At 43.0% G+C, this 27,009-nt stretch overlaps 1 protein-coding gene and 1 long non-coding RNA gene across 6 annotated transcripts in view; one reads left to right on the top strand and one right to left on the bottom strand.

The window, feature by feature from the left end:
• The window catches only part of Mfap3l (microfibril associated protein 3 like), a 43,770-nt gene extending 36,442 nt beyond the window's left edge, over positions 1-7,328 (bottom strand). The window contains exon 1 of the mRNA XM_034520432.1: positions 7,008-7,328. The gene's annotated coding sequence lies outside the window, so the exon portion shown is untranslated. The remainder of the gene's footprint in view (positions 1-7,007) is intronic.
• Positions 7,329-8,239: 911 nt separating this feature from the next.
• Positions 8,240-24,087, top strand: LOC143434704 (uncharacterized). Of its 5 annotated transcripts, none has more exons than XR_013104418.1 (4): positions 8,240-8,388; positions 15,281-15,386; positions 16,494-16,561; positions 20,836-24,087. It is a non-coding gene; the product is annotated as an uncharacterized LOC143434704 (long non-coding RNA). The 5 variants fall into 5 exon arrangements; XR_013104416.1 differs by having other exon boundaries at positions 8,240-8,584; XR_013104417.1 differs by having other exon boundaries at positions 8,240-8,584; positions 18,188-24,087.
• Positions 24,088-27,009: the final 2,922 nt, after the last annotated feature.

Raw genomic sequence — 27,009 nt, 5'->3', positions numbered from 1 at the left:
GATTGAAAACATACTCCAGAGGCTGGGGAATACAGTTCAGTTCACTGAGTGTTTGCCTGGGTTCAAATCCCTAGGACTGCAAACAAAGCAAAAGGAACAAATAAAATATCATTTTTTTTTTCAGAGTGACTCTGGACTCTTGAGCAGGACACGCATGAATTTTTATAATGTTCTTCATTCTGAGCCCCCAATTTATTGTCATCTTGGTTTCCTCTCTCCCTCTGCACTATTCCATATGTCCCTCACTGACTTCTTGCTGTTCTCATAGAACCTCTGTGACCTCCAACGCCTTCTTCCTCCCCTTGCCCATCTGGAAAGACCATACCTACCTAGGAAGTTTTGGTCAAAAGGCCCCAAGGTACCCCCAAATTCCATAATTTCTGCTGATTACCTTTGGTGTATGACTATCCCTCCATTGGATGATAAAATCTCAGGCTGTCAACTTTTATTGAATGCATGCATGAGTTAATGCAAGGATAGAAGATGATGAGAGATGTTAGTTAAATATGTAGACATGGCAACATTGGGATATGGTGGATGACTGGTGTCGTCACAAGGGAACCCAATTACTCAGAAAGAACACAGTAGCCTACAAATCAGAAGACCAAGGCTGGAATACCAAGAAAGTCCAGGACAAGCACACCAAGAAAGAACAAAAATAAAAGAAAGGTCCAGGGATTGGAGAGATGGTCTGTGGTTAAGAGAGCACTGGTTACAGAGAACCTGCGTTGGGTTCCCAGCACCACATGGCGGCTAACCACCATGTGAAGCTTCAGGTCCAGAGGATCTGGAACCCTCTTCTGGTGTCCTTAGGCACAGCAGCATGTGATACAGACATGCATGAGCAAAACACTCATACAGAAGAAATAAAAATAAATAAATCTTAAGAGAAGAAAGGTATATAACTAAAGGCATAATATTCTGAAGATTGACTAATGCAGAAGAGGTTCTAAAAGGAGGGAAAGAAACGTAAAGGACATACGGACGTCAGAATCAAAATGGAGTTGCTTGATCAACACTAACGAAACCAACACAGCCAGGAAGTCATAAAGGGCAGGTTCTTAACAGTTGATCATCTGAGACCTAACATCGCACAGACTTCTAAAACTGTATACAAAGTATGTAATAAGGATGCTTACCTAGTAACCCTGTGGGATCTTAGATGGAAGCCACTCCTGCCAATGATAACTGTGATCAAAGATTATCGTCTCTGAACGCCCGATGTAATCCTTCCCGTCTGGGGGTTTAAACCTCCTCTTACCTCAACCTCTTTGAATATGCTCACTGTTTAATATTTCCAGTGAAACATTGTCAGGCCCAAATAAATATCATTTTTTTTCTTTGTGTAATCTCTCCCTGATTGCATAATCTTTCCTTTTTCTTTTGATTGACAAGTTTATTCTGAGCTAGTAATACCACAGAGGACAAGAATTACTGCATCCTTTTTCAAGGACATATGGGTAAAAACACCAAAACAACAGCATGATATTATGTAAATGGAACCTAATATATATATATATATATATATATATATATATATATATACACTTCGTTTTATTAAGATAAATTTTAATAAAGCCCCACAGCTGTTGTTTTTAATAACAAATACTGATCACAGAGAATAATGGACATCCTCTGCTACACTGTCTGAAAAACTACTCTTTGAGTCATTCTTTTTAATAATAAGATAGCTTTATCCAGTTTAGATTTTCAAGGCACAGAGCATTACCAGCTCAATGAGACTGTAGGTTTTTATAGAGCAAGAACTGAGGTCTTGTCCAGAAAAGAGACTAGATATGTTGGGAAAGAGGAGCTGAATTTCTTATATTTAAGCATGAGGCTTTGTGATCTCATATTAGCAGCTGCCCCAGATCTCCCCAGAAGAAGGAAGCCAACAGCAAACATGGCTGATGGACGATAGCAGTCTCCAAATGAATCAGCACAAGTACTTGTATAGGAAATACTTCTATAAGGACATTTACCCAGCAACTCTGTGGAATCCTAGACTGGAGCCACTCTTGTCAGTAATAACTGTCATCTGAACAGCCAGTGTAATCCTTGTAGCCACAACGTTGTAAGCAGCCACCAACCGGGCAGAGGAGGCAAAAATCTCATCACTCTCTATCGAACGGTCCAAAATTTGTGTTTCCACAACTCCCTCAACACTCAAATGTATTTGATGTGGAGACAGCAGAATATTGCTAAGATGGTACTAAGCATAGATAAAGAAGATGGTCCTTCTTTAAAAATGAGGCCATGACCCAGTCAGCCACAATAAAATCCGAACATACTAGGTCGAACCATCCTGAACCAGGAGCTGTAATTTGGATGCAAAACATCCCCATACATGTATGTGTTTGAATGCTTGGTTCACAGCTGATGATGTTGTTCTGGGCAGTTGTGGAATTTTTAAGAAGTCTAGCTGGAGGCAGTGGGTCCCTTGTGAGGAGGGAAGACAGGCACCAGGCGCCATAGTGGGGCCCTACTCCTGAGCCCACCTACTCTGTTTCCTATACTTTGCTGAGATTTGAGCATGCAGCCTCATGATCCCGTTGCTGGGCCTTAAGGACTAGACCTTCTCAAACCAGGAGCCAAAAGAAATACTTTTCCACCAGGGTTGTTTTTGTCAGCTGTTTGGTTTCAAGCAAGGAGAGAAGTGTAATTAACACTGGAGACATCTCTAAGCTATAATTAACATGGGTCTATTTGCTTTCATTTTTATAACCTTCTATAAAGAACTGTAAATAAAGGTTTTCTTAAACTATTGACTGCACAAATACATGTGAATGATGTTATTTCAGAGATCTCTACTGGCCACTGACTACGTTGGGGTAGATTCCCTTATTAAACTGACCTGTGAAATTTGGGGTGCCATTGTGGTGGTTTTAGCCATAAGCTTGGGTAGTTGAACACTTGGTTCTCTAGCTGGTGGTGCTGTTTGGGGAGGTTGAAGAACCATTAGGAGGTAGAGCCTGGCTGGAGGATGTACATCACTGGGGGGCAGGCCTTGAGAATTTGTAGCCCTGGCCCCATTTGCAGTTCACTGTTTCCTGTGTGCGGCTAAGGATGTAACCAGCCAGCTCTGTGCTCCAGCTGCCTGCTGACATCCCTTCTCTGTCCTTATGGATTCTTACTCTGGAACCATAATCCAAAATCAACTCCTTCCTCCATAAGTCACTTTTGGTCGTGGTGTTTTATCACAACAAAGAGAATTAACTAATACGGCTACACTTTGTCATTTTAAAGAGAAAAAAAAAAAAACTGGTAGAAATATTTGTTTTGGTTTCATTGCTGTTGTGACAGATACCCAGACAAAAAGTAGAATAGAAGCGGAAAAAGGGTTTACTTTGCTTACAATCTCACGCTCAGCTAGCTTTTTCCTTTTTCATACTGTTCAGTACCCCTACCTAGGGAGTGGTGCCACCCACATTGGGCTGTGTCTTCCTACATCAATTAAATTAGACAATGCCCCACAGGCATGCCCAGAGAATAACATGATCTAGATATTCCTCATTAAGACTCTTTTCCCGGGTTACTCCAGGTTGTGTCAAGCTGACAGGTAAAACCGGCCAGCAAGCTGCTTTGTTTCACATTGCTGTTTAAAGCCCTAAACTTGTTTCCCATTGTTTACCTATAATGGGATAAAATCCACCCTCCTCTGTGTGTAGTTTAACTCATCACTGCGAAGGGAATACTTTGTGTCTCTTATGCTGCCTCTGCCTGTTATCTCATTACACCAAACCTCCCTTTGAATGAGGCTGCATGAGCTTTCTATGGCATCCATAAGAGATTACCATAGTTTCGGGGACTTTATACAACACTCATTATCTTATTGTTCTGTGGTTTGGAAATTCACCACAGCTTCTAGCTCCCTTTCTGTTGTAAAATATTCTGACTGGAAGCAACCCAGGAAGGAAAGGGTTTACTTGGCTTTGACCCCCGAGGCCACAGTTTGTCATCACAAGGCAGCAGTTCAATCAGAAGCTTAAAGCAGAAACCTTGGGGGACCATGCTTGCTGGCTGGATTGCTGGCTTATTCTCTGACTCATGCTCCGCTACCTTTTTATACAGCTCAGGCCCTCTTGGCTGAGGAATAGCGCCTCCCACAGTAGACTTGGCCCTCCTATATCAACTAGTAATCAAGAAAATGCCCATAGTAACCAGACCTGAAGTCTGTCTTTTCTATAAAATCAGAATTGGCATTTAAAACAAAGGCTGTTTCCATTCAATTTTACACTTTGAGTACAGAATATAGCTTATGTCCTTGTGGTTAATTAGGGTGTGTGATGCTTTTATTTATTTGCAAGGTTTTAACAACAAAATTCATATATATCATTTTAAAGGTCAATGCCCCACAGATACACCCACAAGGCCAATCTGATCTGGGACATGTAAGTTGACAATAAAAACTAATGTATCTAGGCACACATGCGTCTTAGCGGGCTAAATGTGGAGCACTGGTGGCGGAAGAATCTTCTTACTTGCTTTTGCAACTGCCCACATTGGCTTGTGAGACCCTTTCATCTTCAAAGCTGGCAGCAGCCCATGGAGTTTTCCTCAAAACACCACCACAGAATTCTTCCTTGGCCTTTAAGAGCCCTGGGATGACACGGGGCACACATGGATGATTCGGAATTATCTTCCTATCTCAAGGTTCTTTCTTCAGCAAATCGAGAAAGTCTCATCATGACCATGCACGGAGGCATTTTCCTGCCCAGCATTATAGGTTCTTTCTGTATAGAGGACCTACTTCTTCACTTAAAAGACTCTGAACCGATTCTCAGTATTCCCAGAAAGTCTGTACAAAGTCACCGCTTTCACAAGGGCCTTTCCTTCTCCAAACCCAAGGAGGTCATTTTTCTCTGCCTCTTTTCAGGCCCACACACATATACGGATTGCAACACTTATTTTGTACTCTAATTGATTTGTCTTCGGGCACATCACTCCAAACTAGATGGTGTGAGTCATGATGTCTCAGTCATCCTTGCAGCTTCTGAAGCCTCGCCATAAAAGTTTGTGGGGAAGAAAATTTAATGTGATATTTTAATGCATGAAGAGACCTCGGGTGAAGGCAGAGGCAAGACCAATAAATGTACGGAGCCTCTGTTTGGAGCATAAATGTTAAATGGCTCTGTCAGCCTTTAATTAGTTCTAACCACATAACCAACCAACCCCTATTCTTTCACCCATTCCACGGAGTTATCACAGCAAATTTAAAACCAAGCATTTGCACATTAATGCTGATTTTAACTATAATATGATTGGCTGTGGAAACTGTCAGAATTGTAAGTGTTCCGCTGGAGTTTGCTAGAAAAGACAGTTTGTACCGCAAATGCTAGAATGGATTCTAAGTTAGGCAAACACTACTACCTACATACTTTCTGAATTCATACAAACACACTTGACTACTGACGCTAAATGAGTTGGTCGGAGATTGAAAACAATTAGGTTACTGCAAGTAGTCACTTGGTATTTAAGTGTTTGGAAGCTCTTGAAAAAAAAATATTGAAAGTTCAAATTAAACAATAGCTGTGTTACTTAAATTGTCTTAAAATTTTCAATTGTTAGCCAAAAAGGGCGAGGGTGTTTGAATAAGGTCACACGAGTGTGGGGAGATTTATTTTTAAAATAAATGGTCTGTTACGTACATCTAGTGTCACTTGCAAAACCATGGGACACAAAAATACCAACCCAGTAACACTCCTAAGACCTATATGCCCAGCTCCCTGCTATGAATCGGAAAAACACAGCTAAGGAAATATCCTACTGGCTTCTTTCTGAACAGCATGAGGAGACGGTGTATGGAGCAATCGTGACAGATTTTAAACGTGGTGCATCACACAGAACCAGGAAACGGAACCAGTCATGGGCTGGGGTTCCTCAAACTTGTAAATATTTTAATAGATGTGTATGGGTAGCCGTAGGGGAAAATTGCCTTAGAAGGTACTGATGGCATTTTTGTGCACCAGCTCGACGTCTGCAAACCACCCTGCTCTAATTTAGTCTCTCCTGAAAATAATTCATTTTCTATCTTGCAATTTTTCATCCTGAACATTTTACTATGTTGAGTATAGTAGCAACTTAAAAAAAAAAGTGTTTCGTCTAGAAAAAAAAAAGTGAGAAAACTTCAAAACCACTGTTTCTGCAGTGCCGTTTCCAAGTCTTAATATAAAGCTAGCGCAAAATAAAGATTGCTACAGTAACCACACTTTGAACAAGTGTCTTTCAAAACAATGACAACGGAGCCATAATATTTTCTACAGGGTGAGCAGCTAATGCACCTGCAAACATTTTCTTTTCTTTCTTCCAGTTTGCTTGATAAACCTTGGAATTTGCGATCCCAGGTTATTTTAAAGAGGGAGACAAGCAATGGTTGGGTTTAAAAGTGATTGATTTCGCATTTACTTTTTTAGCCAAAGAAGCACGTTCCCCTATTCCAGGCCATGAGACAATTTCGTGTCAACTTGCTATGGTGGGAAATGCGACAAACTCCAAGAGCTCCCGTGACTAGGAGGCAGCTCTTAGCACCCGCTGCTTCCCACAGTCCTGCAGCATCAGGACTCGGCGCCTCGGCGCTCCCCACGCCGCCTTCCGGGCAAAGGCCAGTACACCCCTTTCTCTGTCTGGGGAAACTGAGGCACCGTGACAAGAACGATCCACAGCCCGGCGAAGAGCCCTGTCTGTGGGGCGTCCTTCTTCTCCCGGGAGATCCGGGGGGCTCTGTGCTAAGGCGCAATGGACAGCGCACTCCTGGCCCTCAGAAGGTTGTGGCACGAGCCTGGGACGCGGCTGTCACCAACCCGCCGGTCCCCGCCCTGCATATATTTCCAGCATCCTGCCACCAGCCACGAGCTGGGAGCGCAGGGCACCTCTAGGCGCGTAGCCTCCGCCAGCCCAGGCGTCTGAAAGTTCTGCAGCTCCGGCGGCCGCTGACCACAAACCCGGCGCGGGGCTCCCTCCTACCGTAGCCCGCCGCCCAGGCTCGCCCGCCCAGTGCCCTCACTGACCTGACACCGCTGCGCCACTCGGGTGGTCTCCGTGCGCTGCTCGCCATGGCCACCCGGGGAGCTCTGCAGCACCGAGCGCGCACCAACCTCCTCCGCCGCCCGCGCCTCTTCTCGATGCGGGTTCCGAGCCCCGCCGCCGGGAGCCGGAGCTTCCACCTACAGGCGCCAGAGCCGGCGAGAGCCGAGCATGCCCAGTGCGGCTCCGGGCGGCGCCGAGGTCCGGTGCTCTCTGAAGAACCGGGTTTTCGCGGCAGCCGCGGGCGGGGGCAGGCCGCTGCGGGCGGTGGGCTCCGCCCACCCCGGGTGAGCCCGGCTGTCTGCAGGAGAGCATCTCGCTCAGCAAGCCCCGCCTCTGGGCGGGGCAGGGCGGCCACTGGGCGGTGCTCTTGCGAGCCACTGTGACTCTTCCACCAGACTCTGGTGACTGGTAATTGTCGGGGGCAGGGCGCTGCAGGCGTTGTCACCGCAACTTTCCGGAGCGTCGCGTCGCAGTGGCGTTCAAGGACACGCAGGCAAAGGCGTCTTCGAGTGTCATCCTGGATGCCACCGGCAACCAGCCCACCCACATATTAACCTACCTAGTCTCTAAGGCTGTTTTGTCACACAACCTCGGGAGCAAGAGCCTCTGGGGCCTCCTAGGCAGTCAGGCTGTCACAGCAAAAGCACAGTGGACGCCTCGAAGTGACACGGATAAGACACAGCAGGATGTTTGCAGTGGAATCTGAGTGATGGGGTTCTGCGAGAGTTTATAAAACTGCCCATTAAAATTATTTGCAGTTTCGATATTCTCTCTAAAGAGCAGTCTTTAAGTTGTTGTTTTGATGGGGAAAATAAGTATTCTAAAAATATTTTTAACACCTTCATAAGTTTTCTGGGTACAGTCCTGAAATATTAGTGGATCTCTTCCCCGCCCTCCCACACCCATTTAAATATTTATATCTATCTACCTATCATCTATCATCTATATTTCTGTCTGCCTATCTATCTATCTATCTATCATCTATCTAATCTATCTATCTATCATCTATCTATCTATCTATCTATCTATATCATTTATCTATTTATTTTAGGGAGATCTTGTCAGATTCTGGGATAGTGACCAGGCTCCTCCTACCGGGCGGGCTCTTTTAGCCTGGCCCCACCTCCGGCCACGCCCCCATACCGTGATCTTTTTTAAAACTCCAGTAGCCCCGCCCCCCCACTCCTATGTTGGTCATAGGCTGCTGGAAAAACACGGAGGTGGATTATGCAAATTAACGCTACTAAAGTGGCTCCGGCTGTCAGATCCGGCATATTCCACTCTGACAACTGTCAAGGAGACAGGAAGCTATTTATTCGCGATAGCAGTCTACCTTCTTCTCTGTGACTGACAAATCCAGAGGTAAAGTATTGCCTGTGACCCCAAGCCCTGAGCTCGGACCCGCAGAAGTGGCTGCAGGCAACTGAGCATGCTCCGAACAGTGCCAGACAGCTGCACGTGGTTGCCTCTGGCATCTGACTGCCCAAGGTTGAGGCGCATCAAGACATCAGGGCTCAGGAGCCCGGAGGGAGCTGAGCTTACAGCAAGCAAAACATGGGTACGTGGACGAACGCTGGTGCTGAGTGTCTTATGTGCCGATGGCTGCATGGGCTCTGGTTTCTAAGCATATCAAAACCCAGTCTTTCCCTAAAAGCCTGAAAAATTTGAAATCATACTTGAACATTAGTTTTCATAGCATCTTAGCTCAAAGAACCTTCCTGCCTCTTTCAAAAAGCCGAATCTTTTCAAGTTATTCAGTAAGCGTTCTGTACAACCACACGGAATCTGCCTCCCTTTGTTCAAGTCAGTCATGTGTATTCTTGTAAAGTATTTTGGTATTCACTTTGGCTCTATTTCTTTACCTCCCCACTCTTTTTTTTTTTTAATGTCGCAGATCAAACAGAATACTCCTGTTCTATCTTAGAAGTAAATACTCGCTGCAGCGTGCTTGTGTGTGAGGGGGGGGTTTGTTTAAACCTCAGTGACAGCAACCTGGAGTGGGGGAGACTACAGGGAAAAAAAGGAGTACAGATTTAAGATGAATAAACTCAGAAAGAAGGAGGGAGAGGGGGTATAAAGGGACAACGGGGAAGAAAGGAGGAAGAGGTGAAAGGAGACAGAGAGACTGAGGCTCACTGAGTTAGAAAAGTTGAGTGACCAGTGAGGTTTGTTGAGATTCCAGCAAACAGCTCAAACGAGAGTGGCCCTCGATGTCAGCCTCTAGACCAGAACCAGCTTCAGTGTGATTGAGGTCACCGTGTCTAGTGGAACTCTACCTCCTTGGAAATATGCTTATGTGCTTCCCCTTTGAATCTGGGGCCATTTTAATTCACCCCCTGGGTTTCTAGAGTATTGCTTAAGTTTAGAACACTGCACTGGGTCTTGCTCGGATCTCTACAGACATGAGTATCACAAATAGTGAAGCCTGGGGAAGGGTGGGCAAGATGTCTTTTCAACAGCTATACTGGAACTTATGTTTGAAGCTCTCTCCTCCCCAGTCTACCTTGTGTGACATGTCTTTGTCCCGATCTATTATCCTTTATTATTCTCTGGCCTCTCTCTTCTCTCCTGCTGCCTTGTGATCTTCTGAAGATGGCCACACCCAACTGCTAGAATCTTTTCAGGTGGGTCAAACACCTGTTCTGGATGGTCAGTATCTAGTGTTTGTTCATATATATCAATATTTTATACCACCTTTTTCCCTAACTGTATTTTTTCTCTATATATCCCTAAATTCAGACTTTATTTGTAATCTAACGAAACAGCCCAAGTGGTATGCCTCAGGAAACTCAGACCCAGCATGTCCGAAGCAGAGTTTATGAGCTGTACTGCTCTTCTGCCAGGATGTCCTAGCAAGGTTCCTGGTACCTCCACTCATCCAGAGATCACAAATCTGGAAATTTCTAGATCTAGTCACTTGGTTTCCTTCCGGCATCCTGCTGGTCACAGGCACTCTCCACTGGCCTGTAGATGACGCTGCATAACTCTTGTCCCTTGTGTCTTTACCTACTCTGCTCTCTTCAGCCCTCCTCATCATCACTAGACATTCTTAACCACAGTCCCCTCTGTACCCTTTAACACACCCTCCTCTGTGCCTCCTTGGGTTTTTCTTTCTCAGTAAATTATATTACAGTATGTGCGTGCCTCGCCCCTGAGGTGAGTTTCCAGCCAGCGGTCCCAGCATGCAGTATCCTAGCCAATCCAAATGACCTGTTGTGCAAACTGACACCAAACATGCTTGCTACTTCTCTTGTTCCTCTGTCACCTTAATTCACCTGCCAAATCTTAAGCAGTCAAGAGTGAGTTCAGACTGGGCATGCTCCAGCCTTCCTGCTTGGATACTCCATCTGTGCCTTGCCTCTTGTCACCATTTTGACATCTGACCTTGAACTGTTTTTTTTTCTTTAGTTGTCTTCAGGGCACTGTGGGGAAGTTGATAGCCACGGCTGCATCTCAACCATCTATGTTCCCAGTATCAACCGAAGTTTACCTGATTGATAAATGATAGATGTATGTATTGATATAATGCTGAAAGTTTGTCCCTTTAAAACAAAATTCTTCCTGCAGGGTTTACATAGATTGCAAATAACATGATGTCAGAACAAAGTCACACCCAGTGCAGACAGAGGAACCTAAGTGAGGTCTAAGGTTTGGCTTCCTTACACTTGGGGATTTTCTTCACCTTCAGAAGTCAGGAATGCTTTGTGAGCCATCTGGTACCCTTCCTGCTCTGGCACGAAATAGCACAGCATTGCTAATTAACCCACAAATTCCATCATTTTTTCATTACCCTGATTTCTTCTGGCAGTGTAGTTGCAACCCTCTAATAGGCTGAAGGTTATTCTACTATTCTATTCTAGAGTTGACTTTTTTTTTTTCTGTTTAAAGCATGGTGCCCCAGAAAGGCAAACTAAACATTTGGAAATTAATACGATTGTAATACTTCTCTCAACTTTCAGCGTCCACTGATAGATACCTAAAACTACACCCCTGGTGTGGGGGCAGTCACCTGCTTCTGAGTCACCTGGGGGTGATAACTATGCTGGTGGTTAGTTTTTGTCAATTTGATACAGATCTGAGTCTCCTGGGAAGAGGGAGTTGCCTTCATCTTCAGATGAAGAACTGCTTCCATCAGATTAGTGTATGTGGGGCATTTTCTTGATTAGTGATTGATGTGGGAGGGCCCATCCCATTGTAGGCTGTGCTGGCCCTCTGAAGGTGCTCCTGTTTTGTAATAAGAAAGCAAGATAATCAAACCATGGAAAGCAAGCCAGGAAACAATGTTCCTCTGTGGTCTCTGCTGCAGTAAGTGCTTTCGTATCTCTGCCTTGAGGTCCTCTTGCTTTGGCCTACCTCAGTGATGCACAGTAGCCTAGAAGCCAAACCAATCTTTCCTTCCCCTTGAAGGCACCCAAATACTGCATGGTGCTCCCATCCAGACCCCAGATTAGGCACAGACCACACCCAAATGCCAGTTTCAAAGCACAGACCAAATTCAAAGAGATCCTTTATTGAACAAGGCAAAGAGACAAAGTCGCTGAATCTGAATTGGACAAAACCAGGAGCAGATAGCTTTGTAGGTGTTTGATTTTAAGAGGGAAGAGGGAGAGGTCTGTGTTAGAATGAGCTAGGATGTGTTGGTAAATTCTGATTGGGAGTTTTAATTAGGGTAGTCAGAATAATGGATTTTGATTGCTAGACCATGATGCCTTGATAGGTGAACCTTGATGACCAGTCTCCAGAATGAGTCAGCAGCCAAATAAGGGAGTAGACCTTGGGGGCGAGCTTTAGGAATGTAGTCTCACAGTTTAGCAAGGGAAAGAAGGGTAAAGGGCAAAACCCGTGGGTGCCATGTTTGTCATGCTCAGGCCTGCTTAGAGCCCTTGCCCCTAAGTTAATTTTGCAACAGTGACTCTCCTGGGAGGATCATTCAAAGCCTTTAACAAATCCTGTAGGAGATTCTGCACACTATATTTGAGAAACAGTTCTCACTCATGTGGATAAGGGGTGGGAGGAGTAACAGCCCTGTTTGTGGCTTTTTTTTTTTGCCTTGAAGTATGGTAAATAAACTTGTTTTCCTTAAACATAAAAAAGTGAAAAGAAAAGAAAGGAAAAAGCAAGCAAACAAAATAAAATCCATTAGTGCCAAACTTTATGTGGCCCCTGTTCTTTTCCTTTTGGTAGGCTCACATGTATAAGAGAACAATCAGTTAACCTTAAAAAGTGAAGCGTTATGCCTATTTCTGCTCATTCACTAGCCTACGCTATATCCGAGAGTCTGGAGAATGGAGAAGAGAAACCTACGTAAGGAGCTGGCTTGGTTTTTGTCGTGGTCGAATCATATAGGGATTTTCCTTGGTGACTGATGAAGGACGAATGTTACTCTCCATCACCGTCTTTCCTAACTTCTGCCTGCTTAGAGCGTGATTAGGGCAGCAGATATTTTGACTTTATATTCTTCATAGAAGGGATCATTAAAAGGCTACATTATTATTAATATAATATGTTATATACATTTCCACATCTGTATCTTTTAGAATTTTAGTTTCTTTTAAAAGACAGGAATATTGTAAGAGTGTGTTTTCATTTTAACCCCTGATGTGGGATGATGGGCTGCTTCAGACTGTCCAGAGCAACCGACTATGATTTGCCTTGTACTCTAGCAGGGGTGTGATTTTGCCAGGAGCAGATAGTTTCTGTGATTGTGCAACATTTGGAATTCTGGGGACTTTTCAGAGGGTATATAAAGGCTAGAGCCCTGAGGGTTTGTTGTTTGTTTGTTTGCTGTTGTTTGTTAAGTAATCGTGTGCAAAGAAGAAACAACAAGAAATTAGATATCCTGACAAAAACACCCCTAATCAGCAGGAAGTAGTCCAACATTAACATTCCCTTTTCCCTCAATTTTTTCTCTCCTATCAAGTGTTAATGCATTGAAAGAGTGGAAGAAGTAAGAACCCACGAAGTAGATAAAGGTCCAGTTAAAACATGTAACTCTTGCTTTAGGCTTCTCTCTGTTCCTGGGAGTTTGAAACAAGGTCTTCAGGTCAGTGGGGTGTGTGTGGAGGGAGCAAAAAGAAACAACGGCTTCTTTCTGAAGTCTTGGTAGCTGAGGATAGCAAAGCCACTTGAAAAGTCTGAGTCATTATTAGAAAAATATTCCGCTTCCTCTTACGAGTTGAGCTTGCGCACTGAGGTGGTTGAGCCTTTGGAGGTGTTGGAGCATGTGTGTGGTCTAACCAGTTATCCAGCTGGAATAATCTGGATATCAAATGGCATACTTGAAATTAATAGGAGGCAGAGGGCCCAGCTGAAACCACACCCTTCCGGACCTCCTTCCACACTACAGCAAAGCCTCCCCCACCCCCACCCCTGGAAAAGTTTACCAGCCTATGATACTAATAGCCATTACAACTGATCACTCCTTATTTATCTCTCCCAAGACTTCATTTACGTAGGATCAAATTATTAACAGGAAAAAAAAAAGAATGCACCCAGGATTTTGCCTCCTATAGGCAGGTATCCTGAAAGCCACGTAGCTGTTTGCATGGGATGGTTAGAAGCCACTGGGGAGATGGCCACTCTCGGAGACCCTTGGCAATAGTTTTGACTTTGTAGGTGTTTTTGGCTTGAATACTGGAAACATTTTGTCATATATATATATATATATATATATATATATATATATATATATATCTCAAAGACATTCTCCAGGAGTATTGTCCACTAGCTGACTTTTTTTTAATACTGCTCAGAACAAAGGGTCTCTCATGCCCAGAAGTCTGGCCTCTTTGTGGAGACCTCTGTAGGAGCAACTATAACTTTGTGCCTGCCTAAGAAGAAATTCAAAAGTAAATGTGGCAATTCACACCGTTCTTTTCTTTCTGGAAGATTTTCAAGACTTACTCATTGATGTAGTTGCTTATTAAAACTAAGAGGAAGGGGAAGGGAGTTCTATATTTTATCCTTTGAATAGACATGATACCAAATTCTTGGAGTGGACACAGGGCTCTTATGGGGAGAAAGATGAGAAGCCCCAAGGGGGCATAAGGTCCTGTTGGAATCCCAGAGACTTGCAGAGGTAATGATGGAGAGACATACAAAGAGCTGGTGAAATCTATTCTCAGGTGGCACTAAGAACCCAGGGTGACTAAGTGGATGTCTGGCTCCTTCTCTGGGGACCAACTGGATAAAGTATGGACAGATCTGGAAGCTAGATAGCCAAAGCCTAGTCCTACTTTAGGGCCTCTGTATGGGGAGCTCGAAGACCCAGTGAATGAGTTAGTTGTCAGAGTGGGAAAGAGGATTTGGCACTTATTTTTACTTTGGATAATGTCATTATTCTAACTTGATCCGACCCTAGAAATGAAGTTTTTCAACAAATAGAAATGTCCGTTCTTTCTCACAATAAAGGGCAGAGTCCAAATGGTAACCTTCGGGATGGGGCCCAGGTTCTCTCCACTTGTAGTTACAGGACTGTTTGGCTTGACTGGTTTTTGTCCAAGATACATTTTCTTATGAATAGCAGACTTTCTTTTTTAAATCTAGGGGTCATGTGAGTACTGTATAATAATTGCAATTATTGAAAATCACAGGTGATTTTTCCAGACAGATATCAAATGCAGTTTCTCTTTGGCTGTTTTTTTTTTTTTTTTTTAAATCTAATCTCACACAGTTTCTTGCACAATGTAGATTCCAGTAAGTTCTGTTGAGGCTTGCCGACTGAAGTCCCCAGAAAAAGCTGTGCCTGTGTTAGCCATTCTTCAAATCTGGTTGGTGGATTAGAAGGCCAGTGGTTGTGGGAATTAGAAAATATTGCAGATCTATGGGCAAACTAGCTTGAGTTATCTTAGCCCCTTAGACAGACATCTGTGTCTGATGTGGCATCCTTGTGATTATCAGGTAAACCCTTTTGGAATGTATGAATGGAAAACAACCCAAAGGATAGTAATGTCATCAGGTAGCATCTGAGGCCTAAAGCAGAGCTTCCCTCCTTTGCTATAACAAACATGCCTATATATGACGTCTCCACCACTGTATTTTTAAAGTGTCTTGATCTATGGCATTTATTTTTGTTCTGTTACCATAAACGCTTAGCTGTCAAATTGTTGGAATATAGTATTTGGAAGAGAACTAAATCGGAGTTCTTGAACCATGTTCACACTTATTTAGTTCCAGAACAAACCTCCTTTTACTCTCTTTGAGATGAGAGTTGTGTTTGCTGTGTTGTTACCCACGTGGTGGTGGTTTCTTACAGGAAGAGGATCTCCACTCACTTGGTGGGTCTGAAATGCCATTCGGACTTTAGCCTCGCTGCCTTTGAGTTACTGATTCTGATCTTCTCTTCGTTGAGACTGTTTCAGGTCTGTTATACACGTGTTTTTCGTTGGCTTGAGCCAGTAGATAAAAACCTAGGCTACTCACAAGCTGGGGACGAGTGTATAGGCAGATACTCGAATAATAGCTAAGCCAGCCAAGGCATACTTAGCAGCTTTTTCTTTCAGTACTATAAGCTATAGGTTTCTTATTGTAATAGGTTAGTATTTCTGTTGTTATTATTGTTACTATTGCAGTGCCAGGGATTGAACTCAGGACCTTATGTGTGCTAGGCAAGTGGTCTGCCACTGAGCTATGTCACCAGTCTCTGTTATTAATTTGTTAAGAACAAACGTTAATGAGCCTTACAATTTGCTTTAATTTTAAAGACATTTTAAAATTGATCACTTTGAAAACTCGAGGAATGTTGTGATTGTATTTAATGAATGAAATGAGGCAAATTTTCTGAAACTGCATAGAATTTACAGCTTCTTTCTCACATGTGTAGAACATAGGGCAGAAGATGCCACTGAGAATTAACCAATAAGCAAGATGACATGGGCTGGCACGGTGAGAGAGAAAACAGAGGGTAAGATAGGACCAGGCACTCTGCAGGTCTCTCTCAGCGTGATTAATGGCAGTCATTTATTGTGCCATGCATATGCTTTGGCCTATAATTCTAATTACTGAAAATGGACCAGTCATCTTCAAGAACCTTTCACTGTTACATGAATATCATATTTAATTACATTAAAAGCCCACTATCGCTCATTGGTCAGAAAAGACATAGTAAGGAATGAGTTCATTCTGGGTCAATCTGCCTCTCATCTCCCAGCCATTTACTTTACCCACACGTAATTCATCAGGAGCTGGACCTCCATCCAGGGAACACCAGAACATCCAGAGAATCAAAGATAGCTCTGCAGGTGTATTACAGAACATCAAAACAGTCACCTACAGAGTAAAACACAGTGTTCTGCTTTGCTCTCTATGTGCTTGACAGCTTGGTGTAGTTTGCATTTTTCTGTGGTTTCCTTGGTTTTTGGTGTTATGGGGTCCTAACAGCTTCAGGCTGGTTGTCTGTGTCAGTTTCTTGCATCATTTCTTTTTATGCTATTCACTTTCCTTGGTTGTGTCATTTGCTTTCCTTTCAGAGTGCTATGGGACAACTTAGGAGAGTCTGGATGGAGAAGCGAGGAACTGCATTTATTCAGAGAAGAAGGTGAGATACTTTTCAGATCCAAACCAGCATCAGCTCTGCCCGAGATAGCTCTCCTATGGCCAGATTCACGGGTTGGTGTGCAGAGTCTACATCCTGAAGTGGCTAGTAACATTTTCAAAGATACCAGTTCAGGTGAAAGATTCCTTTAAAGAGCTGTAGTATCTAAGATCAAAACTATGATGAGTAAGAAAGAACACATAAATTGTAGAATTCAGGGGTCTCTGGATCTTTCTTTTCCTCCCTTCCTTCCTACCTTTCTGATTTTTCCCTCCCTTCCTTCCTTCCTTCCTTCCTTCCTTCCTTCCTTCCTTCCTTCCTTCCTTCCTTCCTTCTTCCCTTCCTTTCCCTCTTCTTCCTCTGTCTTCTGCCTCTCCCTTTCTCTTTTCCTCCTCCCTTCCTTTGTTTCTATGTGCTTTATGTGTCTTTAAAACAAAAAAGACTGGGTGTCTATGGAGCCCCAAAGAGCCCCGCTCCCACCCCAGCACTGAAATCAAAGGCGTAAGCCCAGCTTTTCACATGGGTTCTGTGAATCTGAATTCAGGTACTCATGTTTTCCAGGCAAGCACTTACCGATGGAGCCATCTTCCCCAGTGTGATGCAACTCTCCCATTCCTTTCTGTGAATCCTGTTTATAGGATGCACAGAATTATGAGGAAACCATTTTAAAGAGACAGCACTGCCAACTTCAAAGACACTCCTGTGTCTTTATCTCCTTATGCTGCTTCTTGCATTCCTCTTCAGTGTTCCGTCCTAGTTTCAGCAGGGACCCATTTCCTCTAGGAAAAGGCCATATCCAATTGTCCCTGTCTGAAGGCCATGCAACACGAGGTGGAAGGAGACTGGGAAGTTAAAGCACAGGCTCATAGACACTTCTAGGTACTCAAGACTGCTTCTGGGTACAAGTTTCGTAAACTCCCTGGCTGCTCCTTGGTTGGTGTCCTCTGTTATCAGGGTCGAAGGGAATGTAGTGGTCATGTGACCATGCCTTTAATTATCTACTATCTCTAGATCCTCCTGATGGCTTCAGAGGAGGAAGCCTCGTGTTGTGGCTGAAGGGACTTTCCTACCGCCCTCTAAATGTCCTGCTTCCCAGAGGCTGTTCTGATGGTCTGCTACCTTTCTGTGCTGGAGTGCTGTTATACCCACTCCCATCTTGTTCAGTGTATAACCTCTGAGGATTTCCCAAGTGTACTGGCTGGCTCTTTTTTTGTGTGTGTGTCAACTTTTTATTTATTATAAAATACATATGTCATATTTTTCTAATGATTTAGGTACACTGCATAATTTATAGTGACAGTTCATTTAAAAGAGAACTAGTGTATCTTTTTTGAAAGCCATAAAGCTAATTAGAGAGTGACTCTCATCCCATGATTTAATTATGGCGGGAGAGCTAGAAGATGAGAAGATGAATAAAAATATTAATCATGATAAATCCAATTTCAATGACTGGATTACAACAAAGAAAAATATCTGCAGTCATAAAGTAAAATGAATTTTACATTTTAAATCAGTCTATAGAATTTGGTTAAACATCAAGTTATGTAATTTTATTTTTCTGATACAACGTTGAAATTGTTTTACTGTACAAAGCACATTAAGTGTGTATTGTTCTACTTCACCGTTTAGTGTGAAAACCCCTTGAAACAGAGGTAACATCTGTTTTTCCAGCTTTGGCAACCAGATTGGATCCTGTATCTAAGGTAGCTTGCTAAGTGTCTGTTAATTAGAATATTAATTTGTTATTGATTTATGTCGCTTTCTGATAAAATGTTCTATACTGGGAAATTTAGCATATGAAAGAAAGCCAATGACTTCATTTTGAATAGTTATTCATTTGAGAAAAGGAAACTATGATTATTTGGTTATTAACAATCCAATGTTTGGGGAGAGATTGCTGAGGCAGGAGGAATAAGTTCCATAGTTAGTAAGTAGCAAAAACGAATGTGGAAGATTTTTTAAGCTGACCACAAAATTTAACATACCATTTATACATATGTTCCAAATACTAGTTCTTGCCTGTTGCTTTTTGTTTTCTTTTGAGGCAATGTACTGTAGCACAGGCTGGTCACAATGTCTTGCTACCACAGGTTAGTCACAATGTCTCCCTAGCACAGGCTGGTCATGAACTCTGTCTTTTTTCCTCAGCTCCCAAGAAAGTTAGAGGTGTATATCACCACTTTATATTCTAATTCTTACGCACAAAACTCCTTGAACAGCAGGAGTGAAAGGATGGTCTGGCCAGGGGAGCACTCATATCTGGTTTAATTTTAATTTTGATTATTTTGATTTTGAGACAGGGATATAGCTTAAGTTGGCCTCCGACTCACTAAGTGGCCAAAGGTCAACTTGAACTTCTGATCCCCCTGCCTCCACCTCCTGAGTGCTGGGATTATAAGCACGTGTCACTCTGTCCATTTTAGGCAGGTAGGGGTGAAGATTGAATTCAGTCTTGTCCCAGCATTCTATGAACTGAGCTGCCTCGCCAGCCCCAACCAGGCTGCCTTGAAGGTGTCGATCAAACTCCCAGGAGAATGGAAGCAGGGAAGTGAAATCATAGTGTTTCTACTTGCATAGAATTTACTCCTTTGTGTCTCAATAACAAAGCTTTATTCTTTTAAAGGTATCTCTCTTAGGAGAGTCAGCATGGTAAGACATATCTTATGTAGGGAAGGCTCAGGGGCTAAAGTAAGGTAGTCTACTATCCTGTAGATAGTTCCCTGTGATATGTAAGGAAAGATCTTTTCCAACTGAATTTAATTGTTTCAGAGTTGTCTTAGATCTTCGTTCTTACCATCCAGAAGTGAGCTTGCTCCGTGAGATTTTGGTGGATTGGAACAGTAGCTCAGTGGTGGTGCCTGCCTGTCCTGCACAAAGGCCTCAAGTTCCTTCCAAGGTGGAAGAAAACAAAGCCAAACATTGCTTCTGGAACCCTTGCTCTGTTGGTTATTGTCCTCAGATCATAATGTGCACATGGTGTGCCACAGTGTGGCAGTAACACTCAAAAGTCATTACGTTTAAAGTCCAATTTCACTTTACTCTGGGTCTACTCAACCATTCTAAGATTTCCAAAAGAGAGAGATTACATAAGGTATACCCCACTAGTTCACTGTATCACCATTATAAGCAAAAGCATGCAAAACCTGAGCGTCAGTCTAAAGTTGATTATGTGTCTTGAGGTTTATCATTAATAGTGTTTCTGGGAACATGAAGTGCCTGACCTGAAAGTCTGAGGAACTGAGTTCAGACTTTCTGTACTTGTGTTAAAGCTGGGCCTGGCCGTACATAAGTCTAGCAGTAGGTTGGAGAAGGATATATACAAACCTAAACCTGGAGTGTTTGTGGAGCTAGATGGTCAGTTAGCTTACTTGAATCAATAAAACTCATTCAAGAAAACAGTTCCCATCACCTCTGGCTTCTATATGCAAACACACATGCATGTGTACCTTCCACACATGCGCAGATGGTTACACACACACAATTTTGTACAAAGGCACAGTGCTTTTATTCTATAGTTATGACTGCATGGTACTTGTCCAAGCCTTTCTTTTAATAACATCTTTATTAGTTTAAGTACTAGGACCACCTTGTTAATGCTGATTTAAAAAAAAAAACTTGGACACCACAGCTTTCGAGCAATTCATTGTGAAAAACAAACAAACAAACAAACAAACAAAAAACAAAAAAAAAACTTTATTTTTTAGATGCCAAGAAAGCAGAATTGACTTTAGCTTCCAATAATGACTATGAAGGCTTACCTCAGCAAAAGGATGCATTCCTGGTCACTCTGCAGAGGTTTTCATCTCAAACTGGTTTTCTTGGAGGTCACATGGACACTTACACTTACCATATTACTGAACATGGACTGAATAACATGTTTGTGAACATCATGAATTCTTGTACTCCTATCATACAATCAAGGACAATTTTTCTTTGATTATTTGCTCCATGGAAAGGGTAATATGGCTGACCAGGCAATAGTTTGGTTTCGAAAGCCCAGCCTGCTAACAGAGTGGATAAAGCACAGATTGACATTTAGTATTCCAGTAGATTTTATAATGCTATAAAAGATGACCCGATTCTTTCGGAGCACACATTATACAATGAACATGAAGGGCAGGATTTTTCTGCCTCACACCCCAATCATCTGATGAATGTGGATATGTCAATTAAATAAGTGAAGCAAATAAGCGTGGAGAAGGGACATTTTGTTTTTGTTGGGACATTTTGTTTTTGTTGTTGTTGCTGTTTTTATTATTATTTCATTTCATTTTTAGAATCAGCACAGTCTTCACACAGAAGAAGGAAAGTCCCAAGTCCGAGGAGCAAGATTAGGACCATTGTGGAGCATCTTTTTGGGTTGGCATTCAGAACTGAAATCTCAGCTCTGTCACACAAAGGGTACAGTTCCAGGTGATGTGCTTCTTGACCAAGAAGGATAAAAGGGACTGAAGAAAAGCCAACAGGACAGCCTGACGTGCAGCGATGCTAACACCAAGCTCGTGATTGGTAGAGGTGCTGTTGCTGCGGTAATGCCCCGTGAGCCTCCCCAGTGACCGAGAACTCAGATGGGAGCCTCCTCAGACCTCATCGCCTGTGTTCTTCCTGGTCTTCAGCACCCTCACACTTCATTTTAAATTGGCAAAAGAAGATCTGCCCAGAACCTCTGAATTTATACAACTTCCTCATAAATTAGCTTTTCTTCCTTCAAGCTGCTTTTCTAATTTATGTGTGAACACTTATGTCAGATTTCATTGCATTTATGAATGTATGTAAGGTACGGAGATAAAGGCAGTGTATCCTGTTACTTGGCTGGAGTTCTTCTAACAGAGTACCACACATCCGAGTATGATGTAATCCTAACCCATGTTGCAATCCAATTTCCACGTAAGATCGGATTCCGAGATACTGGGAATTAGGAATTTGTTATAGGAACTGTGGGCGGCACAGTTTTTTTCCTTCTGAAAATGTGGTTTTCTTGAAGAAAAATTAGTTTCCTGTAAGAGACCCAGCAAATATTTTGGGAGTAAATACTCATTTGTCACGACTGCCAAGTGGATTTTGCCATTTTAACTTTGAATAATGTGCTAAATACACCTTGAAGTATTATAAACAGTGTAAGCATATGTTGACCTTCCTAAGAAGTGTGTATATATATACACACACATATATACATATGTATGTACATATATATATACATATATATATACACACACATATATATACACATATATTGTGAAGTCTTAAAAAACAAAAATAAGATTTCAAGAATATAAAATATTCTGCCAGGCTCACATAAGAAAACAAACTATATTAAGTGTGTAATTGTAAAAATCAACATTTAAATTGATTCTGTTTCCCACCATTCCTTAGAATTGTTTCCACCTTGTATCTTTATCTAGTATGCACCAGGACACCATTGATGAAATCATTAAATGCCTGTATACAGTGGCGTGTAATTTTGAAGTTAATTGTATCGACAGGTTTAGTTGGCATTGCTCACAAAACTTCATGCTATGGTATGATTCAATCATATTAGATGCACAATTCTTTCTAAAACTTGGATTTTTTTTTTCTAATATCAGAATTTCCAAATTCCCACTGATCTTTTCTGCAAGGCTGCCACCTGCTGGTAACAGTTTGTTACTTTACTTTACTCGGGAAACAGTTGCACATTTCACTCACGGAACACGGAATTTGAAACATACACTTAGGCTTTGGGGTGTCCTAGGTTGCTGTAAATGACTGAAACTCAGAAGTCTCACTAGCCATCATTTCTACAAGGTTTCATGTGTATTCTTTCCTGTTGGCTGTTAATCACAAGCCTTGAGTCCACACATACTTATGAGTCTTTGAAAGACAAGCCAATTGGGACTCGGGTTCATTTCTTTTGAATGTTTGTGAAATAAATATATGGCTGTGGGTGAGAGGTCTTTAACCATTGTCAAACCTTATGCATCTTTGAAGTTATTTCCTAACCACAATTTTTCTAACATACTGAGCTTTGTGCTCTGGCAGGACTGCCACCAGTGGCTGCCTTACTCTCCCGGCTGGCAGTGGCAGCCCTGTGATTGTCCCTGAGGACTTCCTCAGATCTTTATAAAGTGACACAATTTTGCATTGTGACTACAGGGACTGTTTACATGTGAGCCTGAAAGTCATTTTACAGCAATCTCCTATTTCCTTGTCTGTAACAGGACTAATAATTCTGTTGTAATAGGACTAACAGTTTCCAGTTGTCTTCAAGTTTAAATTAGATTTCAATATATACATGAAAACAGTTAACTTTGTTATTGGTATCTCAGGGCGAGATATGGTACTGATACACAACTCTATCACCAGTCATTAGAAGATTGATCAAGATAAGACAATGGCCTTCCCTCTTATCCACAGTGACAAGTCCATGTTTTATATGTAATTACTCCAGTCCCTTTTTGGAAAGTATCCCTTCACTGGTAAACAGAATTTAAAGTTTCTCGAACCTGTACATCACTAGGATCATGATAGGTGACTGGAGAGATGCCTCCCAGAGTCATGTATGTTAAAAGCTCCTTTAGGTTTGTTAGCATGTTCCCTAGTCTTTGTTCATTAAGCCCAATTATGTATTTGTTAGAAAGAAAGGTTAATGATGAAGACCATTGCACGGGCAGGAGCAAGAGAGGCGATTAGTTCAACGGCATGATTTAACTCTACCCAGCTTCTGTGAGAGGTGCTAGAAACCATGATCAGGAACAAGAGACCTCACCAGAAAGACAATTCTCTTCCCAATGACAATACTAATTCCCCCAGTGAGGCAACATTTTAGGTACTATATCATATCGTGGCTGGATTTTCCCAGATTTTTGTTTTGTTTTTCCTTCTTGCTCTTAGCTTCAAGGGCCCAAGGTTTCTCTTATTTTTCTGTATCCCTAAGAGATTTAAACAAATACAGCTGCTGGAAGAGACTCCTGGCTACACAGAACAAACAGTGCCCGCTGTCTGAGTTTGAATTAGGTGTTCAGGGAGAACGTTCATCTTTTTTAAATGCAGTTGTTGATCAAATTCTTGTTGCTTGGAAAGCCTCCCTTAAATACTTGTTTTGGTCATTGGCAAAGATTCCCAAGTTGTCAGGGTGACATTTAACTTCGGCACGATTAGTGTTTAGATTTGGAGGCATCAGGCACAATTCGGTACTCATGGGAATACAAAGAAGGCAGAGTACTGCCTTGGAATGGAAGCTGGCACCCCAGCAGTTCAATCTGCTCTGTCTCTTTCTGAGACCTACATCCTTGGAACTCCAGCATCAGCCTCAGGTCTGGGCGGGTAGGGGATGAAGTGTTTAGGAAGGAACGCTTGTAATAACCTTGAATTTGTGTTTGTCATAAAAGGGCTGTGTGTTCAATCCAGTTACTCAGCAAAAAGATACAGAGAAAGGTGTTGGTATCCGTGACTCAGAGACACTGCTTGTCCACGTGTTCAGGGACACCACCAGGCTTTTTGCTTTGAATATAACTGTGAACAGTTCTTTTCCTTTTGTTTTATGCTAAAACCACCATAGTCAGGTTTTCTTTTTGTTTTTGTTTTTTAAAAAAGTGCTTTTGAGAGACCACTTTTTTTTTTTTTTTTTTTTTTTTGGTTCAGATTCCATCCTAGAAAACCCGACCTAAGTTTAAACTCAAGTAAACTAACAGAGTAACTCAAGTAAACTAGCTTCAGTTTCCAAGTTTTCTCCCAACTAAACCTGAGCCTAGCTTCAGTTTCCAGCTTGTTCTCCCCCAACAAATCCAGCATCTAGCATCAATCTCCAAGTTACAAGGCTGCCCTGCCTAACAACCACCAATTAGGAGGGAAGCAGAAGTTAAGTTTGTGGTTTGGCTCCCAGCATCAGCCAATTATGCTAAAGGCCACAGTAGCCCCCCCCCCCCCCCAATTAGATGCTTGCCAGGCCCAAAACATTCACCCCTTCCTTGTCATTTCCTATAAAACTTTGTCCTAATGAGTGTTCTGGGCTTTTCTCCACCAGAACCATTCTATGGGTCGGCAGTGAGTTAAGCCCAAGCTTGAGATTATGAATAAAAGACCCTGGTGTGATTGCATTGGGCCAGCTCTTGGTTGGTCCTTCGGGGTTCACAAACACTTCTTTAGTACTACATTTTGGTGTGTTGGTGGGGAAGCTCCTCATGACCTTCAGGACTACCAATCTGAAGTGTCTTTATGCTGGCAAATTCAGTCTAGGTCCGTCCATATGTGTATTTGTAGTGCTGCGACAAATTTCCTGTTTCCTGTCTGCCTGTACGCTAAATCTGTCCACACTAAGAGCTTCTTTTGTCTCTCTTCCTCCTCGGGATCAGGTATGGGAGGAGACTGGGATGATATATAGAGGGTCAGGAAATTGAACAGAGGTGTGTAGCAATGGGGGACAGTGAACGGGGGTAGTCATCAGCAAGTCCCAGATGCCAGGAAAGCAAGAGGCTCCCAGAACCCAGTGAGGATGAGATCAGCTGAAATGCCCAACAAAGGGGAGGGAGAACCTGTAGAGACTATATCCAGAGGTTAGGCAAGGCCCTTGGTTGGGGTTGGGGCCACCCACTCATCTCCAAATTTTTAATCCAGAATGGCTCCTGTCTAAAGGAAATACAGGGACAAAGTGTGGAACAGAGACTGAAGGAAAGGCCATCCAGAGACTGCCTCACCTGGGGATCCATCCCATATACAGACACCAAACCCAGACACTATTGTTGATGCCAAATACTTGCTGACAGGAGCCTGATATAGCTGTCTCCTGAGAGGCTCTGCCAGAGCCTGATAAATACAGAGGCCGATGCTCACAGCTAACCATTGGACTGAGCACGGGGACCCCAATGGAGGAGTTAGAGAAAGGACTGAAGGAGCTGAAGAAGTTTTTAACCCCATAGGAAGAACAATCAACCAACCATACCCCTCAGAGCTCCTAGGGACTAAACCTCCAACCAAAGAGTACACTTGGAGGGACCCGTGGCTCCAGCTGCATGTGTAGCCATTTTGACTGAATACCTTATATGGTAGTTTGGCAAGACCTCCTAGAGAACATGCCCTCTTGGCTTAAACCTTTCCCCCCCAGACAACAGGCAGAAGATCTTGCCTTGGCTACCAAAAAGCCCAAAGATACAAAGGAAGAGATATCAGACCACCCATCTCTTTCAGCACCATCTCTCTACCCTGTTCTCCAAGGAAGAACAGAAAAAGGATGCTATCTTTCACAACTAATTGAACCCCTCAGGTGGAATAGCAGCCACCACAGGCAGCTCTGTCGCAGGCAGCCTTATCCCAGACAGGGGAGGGGACCTGCGACAGGGACATGAAGTCAAATAGATTCCCGAGCCTGAGTCTATTGCCCTTGTGCATAGCTAGGCAGGTCAATGACCAAGGGAACCAAACGTGTCACTATTGGCTCTTTGCCACTAGTGACTTTTATTTTCAACAACTTTTGCAGGTTCCCTACCCCACAGAAGAGAGGGAGAAAATCCAGGCAGAGGCAAGCAACTTGGCTCCTGGACCCACAGGGGAGCTCTCCAACCACCTAGCAGCTATTAATGCTTGCTTTCCCCTAACTCCCTAACTCACTCAGATGGAGACTTTAACATCATTGAAGGTAAGACAAGGTTTACTGTCAGGCTCTGCTGGCAGGTCTCAAAGCAGCTGAAAGACAGCCCACCAATCTGGCCAAAGTGAATAACATTAGGCAGGGAGAGAGGTTAGGAGAAGAGTCTGAGGGACTTAGTGGCAGTGTTAGTGGCAGAGATAACGGCAGAAGAGAAGCAGATGAGAGGACAAAGGCAACAGACTTGAGACCTGGGAAAGATCCAGATGGCAGCCATGGCCAACCAGAAGACAGCAGGAGATGCTTAAACCAAATGGCTTCTGAAGAAAGAGGTAAAGGAGGCTCTAATGATGGAGAATGCACCCACTTAAGAAAGAACCAATGGGCTTATTGTAGGGAGGAGGACACTGGGATGGGGAATGCCCCCCAAAGAAGAAGCCTATTCAAGCCCTGGCCTCAGAAGATAACGAATAGGGGGCATAGGGTTAAGAGTCAACTTCCTTGTTGATAATTAATAGAGCTCAACATTCTGTCTTGCTGGAACCTGAAGATAAAGTCCCTTCAACAGTTTATAAATGACCTCTTGGTGACAGCAGAAATAAAATAAAACGGTCTAAAAGAGACTCAGAATCCCTTGGAAACCTTGAGAAATTTGGATTATGGAACCAACCACAGGGTGCTGCATAATCACTGAGCTCCACTGTGAATACAATGTAGCAGAATAAGTATCTTGCTACACTGATGCAGCTCCTCACTGCTTGTACTGAAGAACCCAACCACCACAAGCCCTATAATCTTACCTGGGCCCTTGTCAGTATGGCCACAGGGAGGATTGTCATGTTCACTTCCTCAGTTAAGCATCTGGGTACCTGGTTCTCCATGTCGACCTCTG

Source organism: Arvicanthis niloticus, chromosome 16 (genome assembly GCF_011762505.2).
Source record: "Arvicanthis niloticus isolate mArvNil1 chromosome 16, mArvNil1.pat.X, whole genome shotgun sequence".
Taxonomy (NCBI): Eukaryota; Metazoa; Chordata; class Mammalia; order Rodentia; family Muridae; genus Arvicanthis; species Arvicanthis niloticus.
Note: the sequence above shows the minus strand (reverse complement) of the source record. Positions and strands in the feature narration are given on the sequence as shown.